Source organism: Dromaius novaehollandiae, chromosome 4 (assembly GCF_036370855.1).
Source record: "Dromaius novaehollandiae isolate bDroNov1 chromosome 4, bDroNov1.hap1, whole genome shotgun sequence".
In the NCBI taxonomy this organism is placed as follows: Eukaryota; Metazoa; Chordata; class Aves; order Casuariiformes; family Dromaiidae; genus Dromaius; species Dromaius novaehollandiae.
This window is the reverse complement of record NC_088101.1, coordinates 17,578,759-17,598,914: the sequence shown is the minus strand read 5'-3', so window position 1 is coordinate 17,598,914 and position 20,156 is coordinate 17,578,759. Positions and strand designations below refer to the sequence as shown.

General features: G+C 37.6%; 1 long non-coding RNA gene across 1 annotated transcript in view; it reads left to right on the top strand.

Moving 5' to 3' along the window:
- Positions 1–19,596, top strand: part of LOC135328373 (uncharacterized) — a 36,761-nt gene extending 17,165 nt beyond the window's left edge. The window contains exon 2 of the long non-coding RNA XR_010389204.1: positions 18,171–19,596. This is a non-coding gene — a long non-coding RNA (uncharacterized LOC135328373). The remainder of the gene's footprint in view (positions 1–18,170) is intronic.
- The last annotated feature ends 560 nt before the right edge of the window (positions 19,597–20,156 follow it).

Here is a 20,156-nt window from a genome sequence, read left to right as displayed (position 1 = left end):
ACTCTCCAGTCAGGTTCAGAGTTGCTTTCCGTTACATGTAAATCACCTGCATTTTGTGACTCCTCTTGCCTAATGAGTATTTTAATCTAAAGCATTGTATCAAGACGCTAGTTTCAAATAACTAAAGTGAAAGCTTTGTTGCTTATTGGCATTAAAAAGCCCCAAAAGTTAATGAGGAAAAAAAGTATTCTCAGAAATACAAATCCAAGATTTGAAATTTTTATTGTATTTGTGTAAATTTGCTCTGAACCACTTAAAGATTTCCCTGCAAGCTTAGACAGACCTGGAGGCATCAAATTATTTTAAAACGCATATATTTCATGTAGGTGAAGTAGGCTTTTTGCCAGCAACTGGCTTCCCTTCCCCCCTCCTCCCGCCCCCTTTCCAGGAAAATGTACTTCTAAATTCAGCCCATTGAAATGTAGCATTGGTTAGATGCTGAATTATTAGGACAATATTATAAAAGAGCAAAAATTGGTGTAGAAAATAAACATACACTGAGGGAGCTATTAAGTCTTTAATAGAGCTACTGTTGCAATCATACTTAATGGTTCTTAAATAATAACGCAAGCATTACAGTACCTCTGAGTCTTCAAAAATATGCATTTCATTAAATAGGCTTTTGCAATCAGTTGGGATCTAATGATTTCTTCTGATGCAGTTTTTATTATGAATAAAATGAATTGCAGCTCAGTGCTATATTCCTTTCTTTTTAAAAAGGCAGGCGAGGCACCAGCTACACAGTGTATGTAGAATACAAATCCTTCCATTTGCTTGAGTTCCTTCTTGTAGTAAAATATGTCACTCGGAGAAGTAGTGTAATATTGTAGAAATACTGCAGTGTCATAAAAGTTGTAATACAACATGAGCAAGTGTAAAGTACTTTAGTAACTTTAAAGCATTTTCTGAGAGAATGAAAAAGAAGCAGTTTAACTGTAATGCATTGAGAGCCTTCAACTCGTCACCCAATAAGAAAAGAAATTCATAAGTAAGAATTTTTAAGCATCCGGAACAAAGACATGACAATCTAATTTTTTAAAATCACATTTGCTATATACTATATATACTTTCTGAAGGTTTTTGAAAGGTGAGAAATGCTGTATATATTGAATGATGTGCCTCATATGTAGGCTAGCTTCTTGTTTTTTTAAGTCATCTCTTTCTTGTCCTCTTTCTAGCACTGGGGAACACACTGCCTGTTCTGTAAGTGCTGTGGTCCTCTTGCCTTCTTACGAGCCTGGCAGTCCCATGGTTTCCTGGGGTGCAGAAGTCCAAGGAGCTGAGTAGTGTGGTCGAGCACTGGGTTGGCCTGATTAGCCTGTCTGCTAGCAGGCTAGTCCTACACACGGAAGAAATGCTTTTGTCACGAAGGTGCTGGTGGTCGAAACGTTCTCTTTGCTCTTCAGCTCAAACCAAGATCGTGCTGTGTGGGCGTCATTGGATAGGTACATTTTTTTCTGAAAGACAGTTTCTGGTATTGAGTGTGCAGGATCTTCCATTGCTGCAGGGAATATGCTGAGCTGATTATTCTTCATAATCATGCCGTGTTTTACCTGTGTAGAGTTTTGTCTGATTTCTGGGCATTCCCGCTCTGATTGCTGCTGGGGAAACCCAGCGCTTCAATCAAATATTTGTCACAGCATTCTGATAAAACTTTTCTTTGAAATGCTTTCTAAGAAAGATATTTTGATCTGCTCAGGCATCTATTTTGGCTGATAGCTGACTTGTAGGGACATTTTTTCTCCACAGTGAAGTTTCTACTAAATGTGCATAATCAGGAAAAAAGCTGCGGTGTATTTGCACTGGCAACTCCACTCTGATTTCTGCATCTGGCATATCTTTGCCTTAGCTTTCCATATGCTTGTTAAAGACATTTAAAAGTGTTGCTGTACACCGACTTACAGGTTATATAGTAGCCTCTGCTTTGAAGCTATCTGATAGTATGCGCCTAAATGATCTGTACCGTCAAAAGTAGAATTACTGCTCTCCCTATATCCTTCACCTGGAAAGATGGATATATAAATCAATAGCTGTTGTCTGCTTATGAAACTGTGTTTAGCTAAAATGAACTTCTGAAACTTTTTCTGCTATTCTTGTGTGGGGTATACACGTCAATGATAACATCCCAATTTTTAAATCATTTTATACAATTTGCCTCTGAAATGTTGCAACCGTTAAAATTGTTATATCAACCAGGGAGAAAATGCTTGTATTTCCACATATAACCCTAGACCTACAAATTTCCATTTTAGAGGAGTACTTTTCTGAAGACTTTCTGTAGCCCATGATAACATTTGAAATGCATTTTTATTTTTAAATCCTGGAAATGCATGGAATTTCATACAGAAGAACTTAGACATTTTTCTAACACAGTTACAGTTTTCTTATTGTGTGATTTAAAGTGTGTTCGGACTTCTTATAATCAGTCTCCTGCAAATATGAGAAGACTGGTGGGAAATGAAAAAAAAAAAAAAAAATTCAAGTTCCGAATCTATACGCTCTGCAGTTCTGTGTTCCTTTTGGAATATCCATATCTTATACCTAGCAATTCTGGCAGGCTGCAATACGAAAAATAACCACCTTTTATGAAGAGCCCTGCAGCTATCAGCAGGGTTAAAAACAACTTTGCTACATTTTGCCTTGGCTCGTATTTTGTCTCAATCTTTTGTACTAGTCATTTCACATTTTAAATAAAAAAGCAAGAGAATGTACAAAAGAGAAGAAGAAATTTAGTCAAGCAGGAAACGATTTGGGGAAAACAGTAAATGACTGAAGTGTGTAACTGTTCTGGGAAGCAGCATAAGGAATTTAAGATATGGAGGAGAAGAATAAGTTTAACTGCAGAAGGTGCACAGGAAAGTATGTGGGACAATTATACAGGAAGAATATTATGGTTTTGCAAAGCATGTCTGTCTAGCTCCTGTGGGATGACAAAACAGCACCATATTTGACGACTGCATGGATGAATGCCAGCTGTGTATTCAATGTTATAGATGTTTTCTGTGACTGTGTATACATGCACTATTGAAAAAATGCTTAAACACATCTATACCATATATAAAAGATATTTTTGATTGGCATACCCCACAACGGGGCATGTTAATCTCTCTAACAAGTGTTAGACCCTTTTACGTGCAAGTCCCTTAGACTCGCAGGCGCATGAGAGGCCATGACTGCACTGCCTACATTAATAACTTCATACTTATTATTTGTCCTTACTTAGGTAACCTTGATGTATTGCTCGAGAGGAAAGTATGGGACAGATCCTGTAATGTGCAGCACGTAGGTAATCCTGGCGTACAGTATCACACATGGGCAGGGAGCTTTCAACACCCCCCCCAAAACCGATTCTTGCAGTAATCCCTTTAGGAAGGAAACCTTGTTTTCTATTTGAGAGAGACTTCTCTAGCCTCCTTGTGCCCATGCTTTGAAGAAAATCCAAGTTGGGGCTTGATTCACAGTTCTAGGTTTTAAAATAGTTGTAAGCTTTTCTGGTGTGTTGGGGACACTGGCAATGTTACAGGCTGTTGTTAATAGCATGCAGTCGCAGAAATTGTAATTAATGTGTGTTTTCTATCAGACATTCAAATGCACAGGATTTATTTTGTGGAAAAACACACGTTCTCCCTTAAAAAAAAAAAAAAAAAAAAAAAAGACGAAAGTGGCTTTGCCAACAAACTAATGTCTAGAAAAAAAATTCTCATATTATCTTTGGTAACATTGTAACGGTGACTGGAAGATGATAAATGAAGTATAAAAAGGCTTTAGTAGATAACACTAATATGTTACCAACTGTTGGACCACACTCAGTGCACTGCAGATAAATCAGGTCAGTATTATGATGTTTATGAGATATTCAGTTAAACTTTACAGATACGTAACATACATAAATGCAAAAGGTCATATTATAAAGTTCCAAATAGAGAGGTCATTTTTCTTCTAAGACCAACGGTTTCCTTTGGTGGCCCCCTGAGCCTTCCGTATATTTTACCTTGTAACCATGGCAGTGTAATAATTCTCAAGTCGAATCTTTTCATGGAACGCAGCTGAAGTTTCACCAGCAGCAGGAAGTATGTGACTGAAAGGCAAATCACGGTCCTTTGGAGATGGGATTCATGCTGGGTAATTCTGAGTTCAGTGTGGGTCTGGAGGGGGGCAACTTTAATAAATTCTTTCCTGGAGGCAGCTTTATTTCTGCTGCCTGGAGATACAATAGGCAATTTGTTCAGCTGCTAGACTTCACTCTTTAAAATACACACAGAACTTAATTGTTGAAATCAAATAAAAATTGCTAATCATTTTTCTACAGCTCTCCGGATAGTCCAGGCTGATTTAAAAGTTTGCATCATGGTCACCTAGAAGGAGATGTTACTCAAATATTTTTACTGAAGTTTCAAAGCTGTAAGAGTGAAATACAAACAGAAAATTAAGGTTTTAGTGAGTGAAAAGAAAGACTAACTTTTTATATTTAAAATGCATCCCAATGGGTTGTAGATCTGTAACTCTGCACCTCACCCAACCCTTAGACTGACTGTCTTACTTGTATGCATCATATGCTGTCTATTCAGTAAAAATTGTAAAAGAGCAACACAATAATGCATATGACTTGTATTATTTCATGCATTCTGAATCTATTCATTTTGCCTGATTGAAATTTATAATATCACTTTTTTTTATGATACTTCAACTAGCCTTGTCATAGAATACTGAAAGACAGTACAGGCCTCCCATTTGTGTACGAGAGGCAGTTATTCCTTTTTGCGAGGACTGTTTTAACATTGCAAGTTAGAGCTGTGCAGACATCAGCTGCTCTTCCATGAAAATAACTCTTATTTAAAATGCTGCAACAGAGAATTATCTTAAAACCTATTTCACTCACTTGTTCTGCTATACGTTTAGGCCCTGATCCAGCTTACATATAAATTAAAGTGTTATTTTTCATGTAATTTGTTTATGATCATGTTTGTGGCCTTGACTGACAATAACAGTTGATTCCTTGCTTAAACTCACTCCCTGTCCAGGAAGATAAAGTTGTAACTGGACGTGATTTATCCATGAAAAGGTATACTTTCCTGAACGAGGGGGTCTGTGCCTGGCTCATATATTAATGTTATATTAACATTAATCATATATTAATGTTCACAGCAATGAGTCTTTAGAACCTTTTACAGCAAAATGGGAAGGCATCCATCATTGTCATTTCAGCCCCCTGTGAATCAATAATTTGTGATACTGTACCTTCAGAGTGCAGCCTGTCAGGTTTTGCATGCCTCGAGAGTTTTCGCATGCATTAGTGTAATGCTTTGTAGTTGGATTTAACCACGGAGAGACATTCGTAGCAAAAATACTGTCTTTCCAAGAGAACTGGAGAAAAGTCCTGTGTGGAGTAAATGTTTCGTTCTTGAAGCAGTTTTAAGGAAGTTTTAATGTAGGAATTTCATGCCTGGCTTTTCTTTTCCCTTTTTTTTTTGATATAAATAGCTATTAGAAGTTTTAGTTTATTATCAGATTGTTACAGGAAAAACTTTGAACATTCATACTTACCGATGACAAAAATTTATTTTTTTAATTTGTGCAGCTACTTTAAAGCATTTAATGAGTTAAAGCATTAAAATAAATCTAATGGCTTGGCATCAGCTGGAAAAATGGTAGAAGTTTCCAAAAGATAATATCAGTACAGAAATGGATTCCTAATATTGTTTATTGCTCTAGGGAGCAAAATAATTTAAAACTTTATGTGCTGATAAGAAAACATCAGAGAGTATTCACTTCCTAGCTTTTTACTATACTGTTAATTATCAGCTGTGGTCAGCAACTACTACAGGAAAATGTACAATGATTTGCAAATGATAAAGCAAGCCAAGTTCAGTCCCACTGAATACTTACTTCATACTTTTTAAATCCGATTTAAACTAAAATACTGTTTGTTTATGTCCAATCTGAGACTGAAGTATTTTCAAGGCTAATGTATTTCTTCATAAAGGTAAGCATTTTGGGATTACATTTGGGGACATTACAGTTTGAACTGGGATTTTTAATGAGTAAAGGTGGTTCTTTTTCAGAGTGGAACATTTGCTACACTTTCAGTTTTTTTCTTGAGGCAGATTTGTGGCATGGAAGGTTTCCTTAAAGCAGCAGTTTTCACTGGTTAAGAAGTTTTAAAATGTTTTCCTTGTAATACATAGCAAGCATTTCCTGGAAAACAACTGCATCTTTTAAAAACTTTATGACTTTAGTTGCTTTTCTTATTTAATAATAGCTTATTCATGTTCTTGTTTATGTAGGAAGAAAGGCAAGATGTGAATGATGTGGTTTAATTGGGCTGCAACATCGTTAACTTATCTGGGAGCACTGTTGGGAAATGAATCATGCACTGTAGGTCGTCGCGCTTTCATTGACGACTTGTGCTTGTTTAGGAATTATGCTGCCAGTTTTCTTCCTACTAGCTTTGCTCCAAGCAATTCCCGAGACCCTGCTATTCTGTCGCTATAGAAGGATTAAGTTGTTACTAGTGAAAGGAGATTGTCTTCCTGTTGCAATAAATAGTAAAGGCCTCAACCTTGTCTTCCCTGCTTCCTCATTACTTAAAATGCATTTCCAACTCCACTTTATTAGGGAGCTTGACCCTCTTATGAAATGAAAGTTTGGCTGGACACTTGCCAGGGTGCAACACATTAAATCTAACCTTCTTATCTTGCAAACAGGGTACGATCAGTTGTAAAAAGAATACCTCCAGTTTGATGGTCGTTTTCCTGTCCCAAAGGAAAGCAGGGAAGTAAATCAGTGTCCAGGCCAAACGCGATCCTACTGCCATCAATAGGCGGTAGGGTAAGAATTGCTGATTTGTCAGAAAAATTGTGTGATTGAAGCCCCATCTATGGTGAAATGTAATGAGGTCCCTGCCCTCGTTGTACAGCTTCCACCTGGGGTTACTAGATGCCCCTGGTGCCTCTCATATCTTAAAAGAAAAGTGATTCTTTAAAGGAGGCGAGACTGATTTCCTTCTGCTAGTGAGACAAAAACTTCTGTCTTCCCACAATGTAATTCTTACGTGGTGCTTGTTGTAAGGGTCCTCCTGTTCGTTATGTGATTATCTCTTCAATTATGGCACCTTCTAAAACCTTTCCTGATGCACAGTTGTGGCAAAGTTTATCTTGCAATCCAACTTATTTAAAAAATGGCAGTTCACCATTTTACAGCCGTGCTACCTGGGTATCGTTAAACATGCTCTGCATGTGGGACATATGAAATGAAAGGTCTCAATATCTTTCACAAAAATGTGGCACAGCTGGAATACTAGACTAAACAATTTTGGAAACATCCTGTATTACCACTGCAATAGAGTGCTTTTTTGTAGGGCATTAAATCAACACATCTAATACTGCATACGCGACTCTCATCTCTCTAGAGAATTAAACAGGCAATTTGATGTATCTTTTTAACTATAGTTCTGTATGTTTATATTAGAGAATACGTCTTCAAGAAGCGTAATCAGCTTTTGAATCATGAAGTGGTGAGCTTTTTGATGCTTCTTCATTCCTGTGCAAGTTTTTTTCATGTTTTCAGACCAGCCCCCCATGAACTCTTTCTTTTCCAGAGAATTTTTGTCTTGGTGAAAATGTCATTCTGTGCTTGAAGATCTGTGTTTGCGACCATAGTCTGTGTCATGTAGTTTTAAGTGGTCTTTCTGATATGAAGAACCTGGGCTCTGATTCTCTTGAAATTAAAAACCAAGACCATATTACAATTGTGGTATTTGAAAGGTGCGTAAAGTTAGTGTCCTCACGTGTAGGTATACCACATTGCTGAAGGATGAAAATTTTGTCTAACTGAGACAGGCTGCCCTGATACTCAGAGGTGGACTTTTAGCTAACTGGACTTGCGATGAAACTTTGCTGCGTGCTGCTGTGTGAAAGCTTACTAGCAGTGCAGCCTGCAGCACTCCTGCAAAGGGATGCAGCTAACTAACTGCAGTCGTATGTCGTCTTCTGGGGCTCGATCTTTGTAAGTGTAAAGCTCAGTCCTTTGGTAACTGGCCCTGTGGGTGATTTTTGTTCTGAAGAGAGCTGTCAAAGTCCTCTTATACAAATTTTATAAACACATACATTTCTGTCTAACTTTTTGATTCGCTGGCTCCCCAAGCTGTACCATGTGTGCTGAAGGAAATGCTCAAAGTCTCATGAGTGTATCATTTTTTAAATGTAAACCAGCAGAGTTTTGCTCTAGGGTTATGCTTTTAGCACGTATCTATCTTACTCCAACCTGAAGCTACCTACTTGCCTAACAGTATTAAGTGGTTATTTCCAAAGAAGCCATTCTGCTGTTCTAACTGGTCTTCTGAGGAACTGGATTTTCAGGGGACTTTGACTAGCTGTTTCGTGCTTGGAATTAGTCTGGGCTGGGACATACATCTGCCTGGGATGTGCCTCCATAGGATAAGCTCTCTAGCAAAATGGAAGGTGGGGGCTCACCTGCTCCCAACACATTTGTGGAGGAGGCAGGTTGGTGCCTATCGTCCTCTTCCCAGATGATAACGAGAAGGCTTAACATTATTTTAAAAAGACAGGTTTTACATTTCCTGTGAAAGAAATGGATGGTTGAAATGGGTTCAGAAATGGATGTGCCGTTCCTTTTCTTCTTTTGTAGGAAGAAAGACAAGCTGTGAATCAGCATGGGGAGCAGCTTTCCAAGGTGAAATTTCCAACTCGTGAAATTTGGAAGGCTCATGAGTGAATTTTCATTTATACTTTTTTTAGGAGATAATCCTTTCAGTGTGAAATCCAGATCAGCCGATCGTTTCAGGAGGTTTCTGTCTCCGTTAATTAATGCTCTGCAGCTCCTCCTTCTGAAGCCTGATGCCGCCTGCTAGTCTTCTCAAGGGTGTCTGCTGAGATTATACCTTGAAGAAGAGAAATGGTTATTTTCTGGCTCTTGTTCTCTGAACATGTTGCATTTACAGAATGCTGCAGACTGTCCTTACTGTGAGTTTTGATAATTATCCCTCAGCTCCTTCTTATCTTCTGTGACATTAAGAGTCAAGATCATCTACACTTTGTTTCAGAAAGTTGTGACTCAGAAGCATATTTACGTACTCTGGAAAAGGTTCACAGCTTGTGTCGCATTGTGTGGTCAGTGAAGGAAGAGTGAATCTGCTAATGCAGAAACAACAGCTGTGATATAAACATCATTTATTTCCTCACGTAGTTACAAAAAATATTAAAAAATGCAATGTATTTGGTCAATTTTGATCAAGTATTTTTGTCTCCAGGTAGCTATTGTTAAAATGATATACTAAATGAATAACAAAAAGGAGTAGCGCACAGGGAAGCAATTTTCCTGAAGAGAAGTGCCCATTTGGAGGAAAATGTGTATTATATAAAATGATCTAATGATATTTATAAATGTTCATTTATTGAATAGAAGTGGAATCCAATTAGAAAAAATTACTTCCGCTGAGTTTGAAAACACGTTAGCCCAAATTTAACGTTCCCTCTATAAAAACAGAAGTTAATGGGGAATGCACTCACCTATGCCTGAAGGTCAGATTCAGACTGTTTTTGGCTGAAAAGGCAATGGGGTAATAAATATTAATACAGTGCAGCTTTTGCTCAGTTTGTTAAAAATTCTACCGAGGAAGATCCTAACACAATTTAAATGTCAAGTACCAAAGCATTTTCCTTTTTTCACATCCGCAAAGACTGCAGATCCCAGGGGTTAATTTCAGAGAGGTTACTGGTTGCATATTTCTGAATTTTCAGGGACTGTTTTTTGATTGGCCTCATTTGAACACGAACATAAAATGCAAACCCAGAGGACCAAAGGAAGGGCCTTAAAGTAGATTCACAGTACACTGATTGTGCTTAATATTAACTTACTCAGGTGACGGTACTAACTTCAGGTCAGACAAAGCACTTCCCTGTATATAGCCTGAAGCAGAATTAGAATTGGATTTGAGTTATAATACCAGCTTTAATTAGTATTAAAAGCCCTGAATGGAAGTGTTCTTGGTACTCATATCAGTAATTGTCATTTGTAAATAGTTTTTTATTGTTACCTACATTAGACTTGCAATAAATCCATGTTTATGACTAAATTCCAAAATTATGGACCTTATCCATACCATTATGAACTACTTATCCAAAACGCATAATGTGAGACTTTGTTCAGAGTTACCAGTTAAAATTGCTTGTCTACATAAACATTTCCTACTGGTTCCTCAGTGTTTGTTCCAAATCTCTCAGTCTTACTCAGCACTAATGGAATTTGTAGTAAAGATTTTTTCTTTAAGTTAAATAATCCTACAAACTGATTTCATGCAGGCAGCAACAGGTTATTCTGCCTTCCTAATGTACCTCAGTTGTGCCATTCATAAAATAAAAGTAAGGATACTTGACCAGTTTTTGGAGTATCTTTAGATCCTTGATTGAAAGATGCAATATGATTTTGAAATATATTGGTTATTTTTTAAATTATTCCCAGCCATCACATTTCGATTTTACTACTTACTACAAGGATAGATGTAAAATAAAAGTCTAACAATGATGTTGTTTACTAGGCTATTTATAGTATTCAGTGACCCATAGCTTTGTTTTATTCTTTGCTTATGCCGTGTATGGGTAGATAGTCACATTAAAAAAATGGGTCCTGTACCTATTATTTTCTCTCTCAACCCAATCATAAAATCCCCTGTCTTTGACTTGAACAGTCATAGCACACTGCAAAGGTCATATTTATCTTTCTGTAATTTTGTTAGACAGGATGTGTTTCTGTGTTCACTTCCAGTGCTAATAACCTAGATTTGTGTACAGTGTAGCACAGAGGAGAAGACTTGTAAGACTATCTTTGAACACACAGAACACTTAAAAAAATGTAACCAGTAAAGGAGTATAATCATTTAAGTGCCATAAAAAGAATAAGTCTCCTTAAGGCAGAGAAAAATTGTCATTTTTAGAGTCTATGAAGGGGTAATTTTGCTGAACCAAGTTCACATATAAATAGAAGGTTGAATTTCATACAAGATTGAATGACTATTTCCAGGTTATGAAGCTACAAGGAGAGTTAATACTGAAGAACAAATTTCAAAATCTGGAGTGACACATTTAGATCTCAGAAGCAAAAAGTGTACATATTGTGTGTGTACACAATAACGGTGTGTGTACTGGTTATATACAGTTAGAAACAAAAATAAATTAGGTTAAGGAAAAATAAGTGAGGTCTATTTCAAGATATAACTCATGCACAATAAACACAGCCCACGCCATATTTAGCATTATGGGCCTTGAATCAAAATGGATGTTAACAGATAGACTACAGGAGTGTGAAGTTTAGAGTTCTTCCCACTAAACTGATTTAAATAAATTCATAGGTGTTTCCAAAGTAGTCATTTGACCTAATGTGTAGACAGCAGCTTACAGTACAATTCTGATTTCCTCTTGTTATGCAATTAATATTCACCATGGGTAATATGAACATGATTGCTTGTTTGCTCTGTGTCTCGGGATGTTCCCCACTAGTTCTGCTCTCTTTTTGGATTTCACTGCTGACCCTCCCTCCTTTCTGTTTGTTCCTCTTATATTCCAGGTCTGGTGCTTTTTCATACAGCCTTCCAGCTTCCCTCCTGGGAGCAAGCAATCATCTCCCCACGCAGAACTTTGGCTGTTTTGAGATTTCCTTCCTTCCTGCTTGCTTTCTTTTCCTGCTTTTCATCTTTCTGTTGTTAATTGCATTTCTGATCTCACGTATTGCCTCTTCTGGCCATCTTCTTAATGGTCTAATCAAAGTCATCAGGAACGTACAGTATCGGCCTCTAGCTGCACTGTGACTTGCCGATACTCCTTCGGGATGAGGTTCCCGCAACGCGTGTTCCTCACTGGCTTGTGTGACAGTGCTTGCCATTTGCTCTCTCACTTCACTTTACGTCAGTACTCTGTACCGGGAGCAGAAGGTGCCCTATAAACACGGTTTAGGGCTGCAGGCGTTGGATAATGCGCACCAAATGTCTGAAGTCATCACTATAAAGAAACATTTGCAAATGACATTGATGCTGAAATGTGTTTTCATAAACTATTAAAGGGACAATTACAAATAACAATTAGTCACATCATGGGTGATTCACTGTCAGAAAAAAGGCCTGCGTGTGTTAATTATTCCCAACAAGGATGTCCCACAGACCATGTTTCTGACTTACGATTTGCGAGGTAGTTTTAGCTTTCTCCTAAATTTGGAAAATTAAGATTAACTTGAACATGTCTGTTTCAGTTTAGAATTCCTATGTTATGCGCTGGAAAGCTTATGAAGTGCTTTCTCCTGCCAAAACAGTGTAAAGTGGTTTAAGAGTAAATGAGAATAAAGCCTTTTTTTCCTGCATCCTCCAAACATTGCACATATGATGTGGTCATGCCACTTGCTTTACCTGTAGCTGTGCATTTTTCTCGTTTTATAGCCTTCTTTTACCTGGCCATTTAACTGATTTCATAGCAGGTACAGATTTGCCCTACTGGTCTCCAGAATGTTTTGCTATACCTCCTCGAGCTCCTTCCAACAATTTGTCTTCCACTCATACCGTTCCTCTAATATTTTTTTAAGAAGGTGATAGTTCAATTCAGTATGTGTTTCATCTATTTTAACTCTACTTTTTCTCATTTTAAGTCTTTCCTTTAAATCTCACTTTAAAACTATAATTTTCTCTGCGGTTTATTATAATTTTATATGACACCTTTGTGATGAAAAATATGCATAATACCTGAAGAGCAGAAATAAGCTTTTGAAAAATCTGTAGAGGTTTTAAGTTAACTTTGCAAACCTGAGGGCTCCTAATTCAAATGTATATTGGAACAAGTATTCCCTTATACACATTTTTGCCGAAGTATTTGTAGGAATAGAAGACACAAGTAACATTCTGCAGATCTGAGCCCTTAGTAGTTTCATGTATAATGAGCCACTGTCAACTCCATATTAATTTAGCCTTTTATGATATGAAGTCAAGCAATTATCTCAGTAGTTGATGAAGATCTTAGTTAAGTAGCTGATTACAGGATATAAACTTATAAACATGGGAGAGTTTACACTCCCTCAGACAAATAATAAAACAACTGTCTTCTGAGCCCACTAATGTTTTCAACGTAGATCAGTACAAAATTTTGTGGTAAAAATACATTTTGAGATATGGATACAAACAGCATTTGCTTACAGGGCCTCAGAGCTGTGTGTGCTTATAAACAATACTCGTCTGCCCCTCTATTTACCTATCTTCAGATAAAGATATAAATATGTATTCGCTAACTTTGTATGCTGCCAGGCGTTAGGAGTTTGCATTAAAAAGTTGCTTATTCAGTGGAGGTACTCTTTGCAATATTGTCTCGTTCCTTGCTTTGTACCTGTGCTACCTTCGATTGAACAAGGTTGTTGGACTTGCCACCCTTTCTTTTACGAATGGAGAAGATCACTCTACCAGAAGAAAATGTAGGTATCATCAGCATCTCCTCACCATAACCAGTAGTGGGGCTATGGAGAAAAAGAAAAGGGAAGCCTGGGGTAGTTGTCACTACTGCAAACTGTATTACTTTGCTGTCAGTAAAGGGTAGAAGAAAAGCCACGGTCTTTGTCAGGTTTAGTTTTTGGAGTCCAAGTCTTAAAAATGGAAGTGTTATTTTAGGCAGTCCCTTGATCATGTTGAAAATAAAAGCTGTAAAACTGCTTGCTAGCAGGTAGGTTTGCAAATGGCAAAACGGTGATAGTTAAAGCAAGAATATGTCTTTAAAGGAAGGATTTTTAAGGAAAGTATCTTGTATTCAGGAAAACTCAGAGATCAATGCATGAGAAATAGTAGAAAAATGCTACTGTGATCTGTCCAACAAAAACGTTTTTGACAAAAGTCCGAGAAACAATATTAACTAAATCTTTTCCTCACATACGTGAAGTTGTTTTCCTGTCTTATCTTTGAGATTCAAAGATGCAATCTTATTGGTTCTATTTTTTCAATTTTTACTTAATGCAGACATTTTGCTAAATTACAATTTCTTCTTATCACAAGCATTTTGCCTGTAAAAGATTTTGTGAAAACAACAATTTTTTTTTAATGCTTTATGGCACAAGTGGGTTTAATTTCTTAGGAGAGTTATTGAATTTGCTGAAATCGGTGATGGGAACCAAGTAGTATAACCTAGCACGAACATGTAGCGACTGACCATTGAATGCTGTTTGGTATTGTGTGTCTGTACTAGTTGGTCCTCAGTAAAGAGTAAAAAAGAAGCTGGTTGTCTGGGGAAGAGGAGAGAGCAGAGGACTGGTAATGTAATCCAGGGCCTGTCACCTCCAGGTCATTGGTTCAGATCTGACTCAGGTTGGTAGTGACTTAAATTCATTGCCATCGAACGGTTGGTCAGTGGCCTATATATAAGATGAGCTGCTGATCTCAGCCCAGTTGCTACTGGGAAGGTGCTCGTATCTCAAGAAACGCTATAGCTGGCACCGTTTGCTGATGGATAACACTTGTGAAGGGGCCAAGCACTCGGTTGTCACAGAGGTGAGGCTTCATTCCTGGCTTGCTCTTAACAGTGGAGGTATTTCTGTTTTTAAGCAAATAAAACCACCGTATGCTACGTTTTAGTATTCGGTGCGTGATCTCCGGGCCATGTCATTACCGTCCTGAATACTGCAAAACGAGAGAAAAATACAACTGTAAGCTCACAGCCTGTAGCCTCTAAGGAAGTTCCTCATGTAGGTAAGAGGGATGCTTAGGGCCAAGGGCCTAATCCTGCAGGACTTTTATCGCTTCATGCTTTCCAGGTCCTCAGTGCTTCGTCTTTCGTGATCCTGTACTATCCTGTGCTGTACTATCCTGCCATGACTAAGCTTTCCCAAATTGCATTTTCTATCTGCAGTTTTCTGATTAAAAAATACCAAAATCTTCTTTCCAGCTTTGTCATGATTTATCATGTTTCCTCCAGAAACGTTTACTGTTTTGAGGTTTCTTCTAAAGCTTGTTCTGTGGAGGCTCTCTCCTGTCTTCTTTTTGTTTCTTGTTTTCTTTTTCTTTTTTAAAGTTAAAGTTGTAAAAGTTAAGAGTGATTTGCTAAAGATACTGTCTCGGCTGTTTGTGGCTGAACTGAGTGTTTCTGCTCTTTATTACTGTATATATGTACAAAGGCATACCCGTAGTAAGGAAAGTGCATGTGATTTACACAAATCCCAATCGCTAAGCCGAGAAGCTGTATGGAGCCGTACAGGCAACGCAGCACGCTGCTGTGCTCGGCTCGGGGTGCAGTTCACAGGTGTGTCAGCCTATTGCAGGACCACAGCAGGCTTCAGGGATACTGCGGAAGCAGCAGGCTTTCCTCGTGCCGGGGAGGAGAGTATCATGATCGTTCTCCACATTTCTATAGAGAATATTGCTGGCAGACTATATTTTGCTTTCCCTTCTCATTTCCCTTTGCCATGAGAAGAATATCCATCTGGAAGGCAGGATAAGATGTGTGTAGAATATGTTTTTAGTTAGCAAATATTTAGCAAGTGGCGGGAGTGTTTAACTGCTAGAGAAAGGTCTTGACTACTTGTCCCCTGTATCAGCAGTCTCCAGAGTGCTTTAACTTCATGTTCTAAACCAAAAAAACTATGCTCACTTTAAAATTCTTGGTTTCTGCACTCTATATCTTCTCTTTATTGTGTGGTTAACCATAGTGATAAGTATATTAGTGCAATTAAAAAATGTAACAAAACCTGAACCATAAATATAAATGATCTTTTTTTCTGGAAAGAAGCATTTCCCAAAGTGCTACTTTCTTTGTCTCTTTTTTTTTTCTTTTTACTTTTCCTTTGAAAAATTGTCATTATTCTTCATCATTCAGATAGTTCAGGACTATATAGCCATTATGTAGTGCCCGAAGCATCACCTCCAGAATTCAGAGTTTAAAAAAAGGATTCCTATGCCAGAGTCCTGGATATATATTTGGATACCTAAATATCTGGTGTCTGATTTTCACAGATGCTGAGCTTCTGCAGTTTCCAGTGTTCTTTAAAAACTGATAATTTAAAATCCAGAGCAGCACAGTATAAGAAGTAATTAGTAGGTGTGGTGAGCAGCTCTTTTAGTATTTTTCATGGAAGCATTGGAAATGCATGGCTGTGTGTGTGTGTGTGTGTGTGTGTGTGTGTGTGTGTGTGTGTGTGTGTGTGTACACAACGTATGTAGGTGTTTTCTTCTGCCCGGCAGTTTCCCAAGGAAATATAAAGTCAAGATTGTTGTAGAATTTTGTATTATTTATGCCAACTCTTGATCCAGCTGCTATGTTCATAACGTGGTACTTGACGTTTGTATATCCTCAGTTAAGCCCGTTGTTTAAGGACACTGTCCTCCAGAGAACATTGAATGTTACTTTACAGAATCCTATTGCTGCTCAGATGAAGAGCACTTTCGCAAAAATGAGGCAGTCCACCATGAACCCCTCTGAGTCTACTTAGGAAATCTATGATCATGAGTATTATTCTATTGCGAGAAGCTTTAAAAGTTCAAAATAGATTATTCTCTTTTCTAGTATATGCTCCAAATTAGAAATATACCCATTCTTATTTTCTGTATTTGACTGGGAAGTGAGTGCCTTTATTTTGTATGGTGAAGCAACCATTACTGTACTCACAAATCCCCAGCTATGCATTTGTGTCTGTGCTCAGAAGGAGTGATATTTGGTTAAGTATATTTTAAAATTAATTAGAACCTTTCAATCTTTGCTAAAGCAAATGAAAATTGTTTCAGGGATGGGTAAAGAAAAATGTATTTAATTTCCACTTTTTCCAAATATGTGTTTTCCTTTTGTAGATGTATGTGGAGGAACTGTGAAAAATTACCTACAAATGAAATATAGATGGCAGGCTTCTCCACAGGTCATTTCTTTTCTCTAGCAACTAAGGCAATGAACTATCAGTGTTGTGCTCTGTTGCTGTGGAAACAATTATGATTATGAAGGTTATATTCCGTTTTTTTTTAAAAAAAGGAGACAAAAGGAACTGACATTCAAGAATCATTTAAGTCAAAGAGGCTAAAATAACATGCAGGGATAAAGCAATATTAATTTTTGTCTAAGGTTCCATGTTAGAAAATGTTGATTTTAATACTTGCTCCCAAAGCAACAAACTTTTCCCTTAATAGTGTCTGTTGTTCAGCATACTGTTAGGTCCCTTAGATCACTGTAGGCTGAGGTATATCTTGTTTCTGTCCTGTTAGAAGCCTGTGGGAATGAAAAGGCATATTGAATCTGTATTTTTACTCTTGTTTTTTTTTTCTTGAATTGACTTTGGATGTATTAATACTGGGTATATCTCCTTTTCACTCAAGGTGATTTGAAGTATTTCCTTGTTTACTTAACAAATTACAAAACTAAAATTTCTTTTCTTTTTTACATAGCTTAGTTATCCCATCCTTTCTTTATTGTTGTTAAAAATCTGCATTAAGTTCCCACTTGATTCCAACTAAGAAATGAATTGAAGCTCTCTTTCTTTAATCTTTCCTCTGATGTCTGCAAATTTCAGTGACTATGAGCTGCAGTCAGCATCGCTGGCCTGTCAGTTGAATCTCAGATTGATATAACTTATTTTCCTGGCATCAAACGTATGTAGCTTCCTCTTGCACACTGAAGAACCGTAAGGAAAGAGAGTGAGCATCTGGGCTTCGTTAAAGGCAATAAATGGGGTGCGAACAGAAGGTGACCAGGAGTTTAACATTCTGGATATTAAGGTACATCGTAATCAAATCCAAAGTGACTGGTAAACCTTTCCCCTTCTAAACTACAGCAAAGATTTTGTTTTAAATCTCCGCTTTGAGGAATAGCCGTGCCGTTCCCCTAGCGGTTCTGCTCAGTCGTTGACTAGGGAGCAGATCGCTGCAGCAGCGATGCAGGGCAGCATCTGCGCGCTGTGGGCTGCCGTATAGGCTCTGCTAATTTTGGATTGGCTAGTCATTGCCAGTAAAGAGAATTTACAGCCAAGCATAATACCCATAGATCTTGATAGGCTTCACTAATTACCTACAGTGGCTAGGTAAGTCTCTTGAATGCAATTTGACCCTAAAGAATTTTCTTCCTAATGAGTTAGAGAGGTTTTGAAAATACTGCTTTAGTTCAGGTTAAGAAAAGTTACACTTGGTGAATCATATTTTTCTTCCTTTCTCTTTCACACAGGATTTAATCCAGCATTAGTACCCATTAGTGACAGAGACAAGCTGAAGGCTCCTTCCAGAGGAAGAATTCCTTTCATGATGATCTCCACCAGCTGCTCAAAATGACTCTTCTTACAACCTCCTGAAAAAGGAAAGCTGTTCTTGCAAGAACTTTTCTCTAGTCTAAACTTTTTCCTTCTGATCAGACATCTGTTCTTCACCATACAATACTCCTCTGTTTCCTCAGTACAATTAAAAATACAAATATTAGATTTTCCCCTCCTCCTTTTCTTTTTTAATGAGCCCTGAAATTGTGTAACTTGGTAATTCTGCGCAGTGTGAAGACATTGCTCTGTCTTCAGTATGGGGGATTAATTTACAGCTAGACTGGCCCAGCGTAGCTGCAAACCTTGTCGAAGACATAGAAAAGAAGAAGGGAAAACCTGTAATGTTCTCTTCGTGTTTGATATCTGTACAGCCTTTAAGTTGAGGAAACACTTTTGTCCCTTCCCGTTGAAGCAGCGAAGTTGGTCCCCAGCACCCATAGGATGTGGAGAACAGATAGAGGTACAAAGCTTTCCAACTCAGTTTCTGTATTTTTGTGGCTCATTCAGCCTCCCATCTGCCCATCTTCGATTGGAATTACGCTGATAACAACAACATTGATTTTACCTACAAATGAAGGGATCTCCCAAGTTTATTAAAAACATATTCAGCTGCAATAACAAATGTAATCAAGGGGAAGGGAAAGGCACCTCAAGAAGACAACTCGACCAGCTTGAGCTTTGGAAGTGCCCCTCTCTCCTGTGACTGTACAGGGAAGCCATCCTCCTAAATTTGGCAAGCAGGATAAACCCATTGGGGAGAATACTGGAATATTAGTTGCTGTTACTCATTTTTTTTTTAGTGTTTGTTAAAGAGAGTTTCTAATACTAGAAAATGTTGGATTGTGATGGTGGATAATGACACAAGCAGCCCTTAATATTGTGGTATTCCAAGTAATGGCCTGCTGTTGTTCTCCACTTTACCTTCAGTGTAGTTTTCCTCATGTTTTATGAAGTACTAAACTTGGAATATGGCATTGTCTGCCATATAAAAGTGGAATCAGGCTTCAGATGGCTTTTCATATGAGCAAATCTCAAGGTAGTGGCTGCTCAAATACTAGAATTTAAATAATTAAAAAACAAGCAAATGAGCAAAATTAACCATAGCACTTTGGAAATTCAGGCAATGTCTTTTCAGGATTTGTTACCTCACAGATTTCCAGTACTGGAAAAATCCCAAAATGCTCTCATTGGAATAAGAGACTTCTCAGACTGCCAAAGCTATAAGATGTTTGTCTCTAACTCTGATGATTTGCACAATACTATGTCTTTAAAGTATTGTTGGCCCTGAGTCTAGCTATCTTTTTTGTTTGTTTTTGGCATTAAAGCAAGTCCCAGATTTCATATGTGCAGAATTTTCTCTGAATCTCTTATTTGAAGAATACTAAAAAGTGTACCTCTGAAAACTACTGCTGTTTTCCATATTGTAATAATAAGGAAGTAAACATACTAAATATTTAGTGTGAAAATACTGTCCATTAACTTGCGTACTCTGAAGTGTTTATCTTTTAAATAGATAACAACTGGAAAAAGGAATTGAGAATATTTTTCATGGAATGCACTGAGAGAATGACCTAGATGATGTAGCTTAATAAGTTTTCTCCATCTTTATTGTCACTGGTACCACTCCTCAGAGATGCTAGAGGCATCAGGATGAACAATTGAAAGAAAGCAAGGAAGGAAAGAAAAAAAAGAAATCCTTAACCATCTGGCCATGAAAAAAGTACAAACTATTCTGGAACGAGGCACACTCACAAGATAGTAAGTGTTTAAATATATTGCATAAATGATTGCTCAGTGTCTTTTCATATTGATATTTGGGCAGTGAGATAGAACCAGGAAAAGAATGAAACCTTTAATAACTAAGAAATTTTGAAAATGGAAAATATGTTCATCTGAGATTT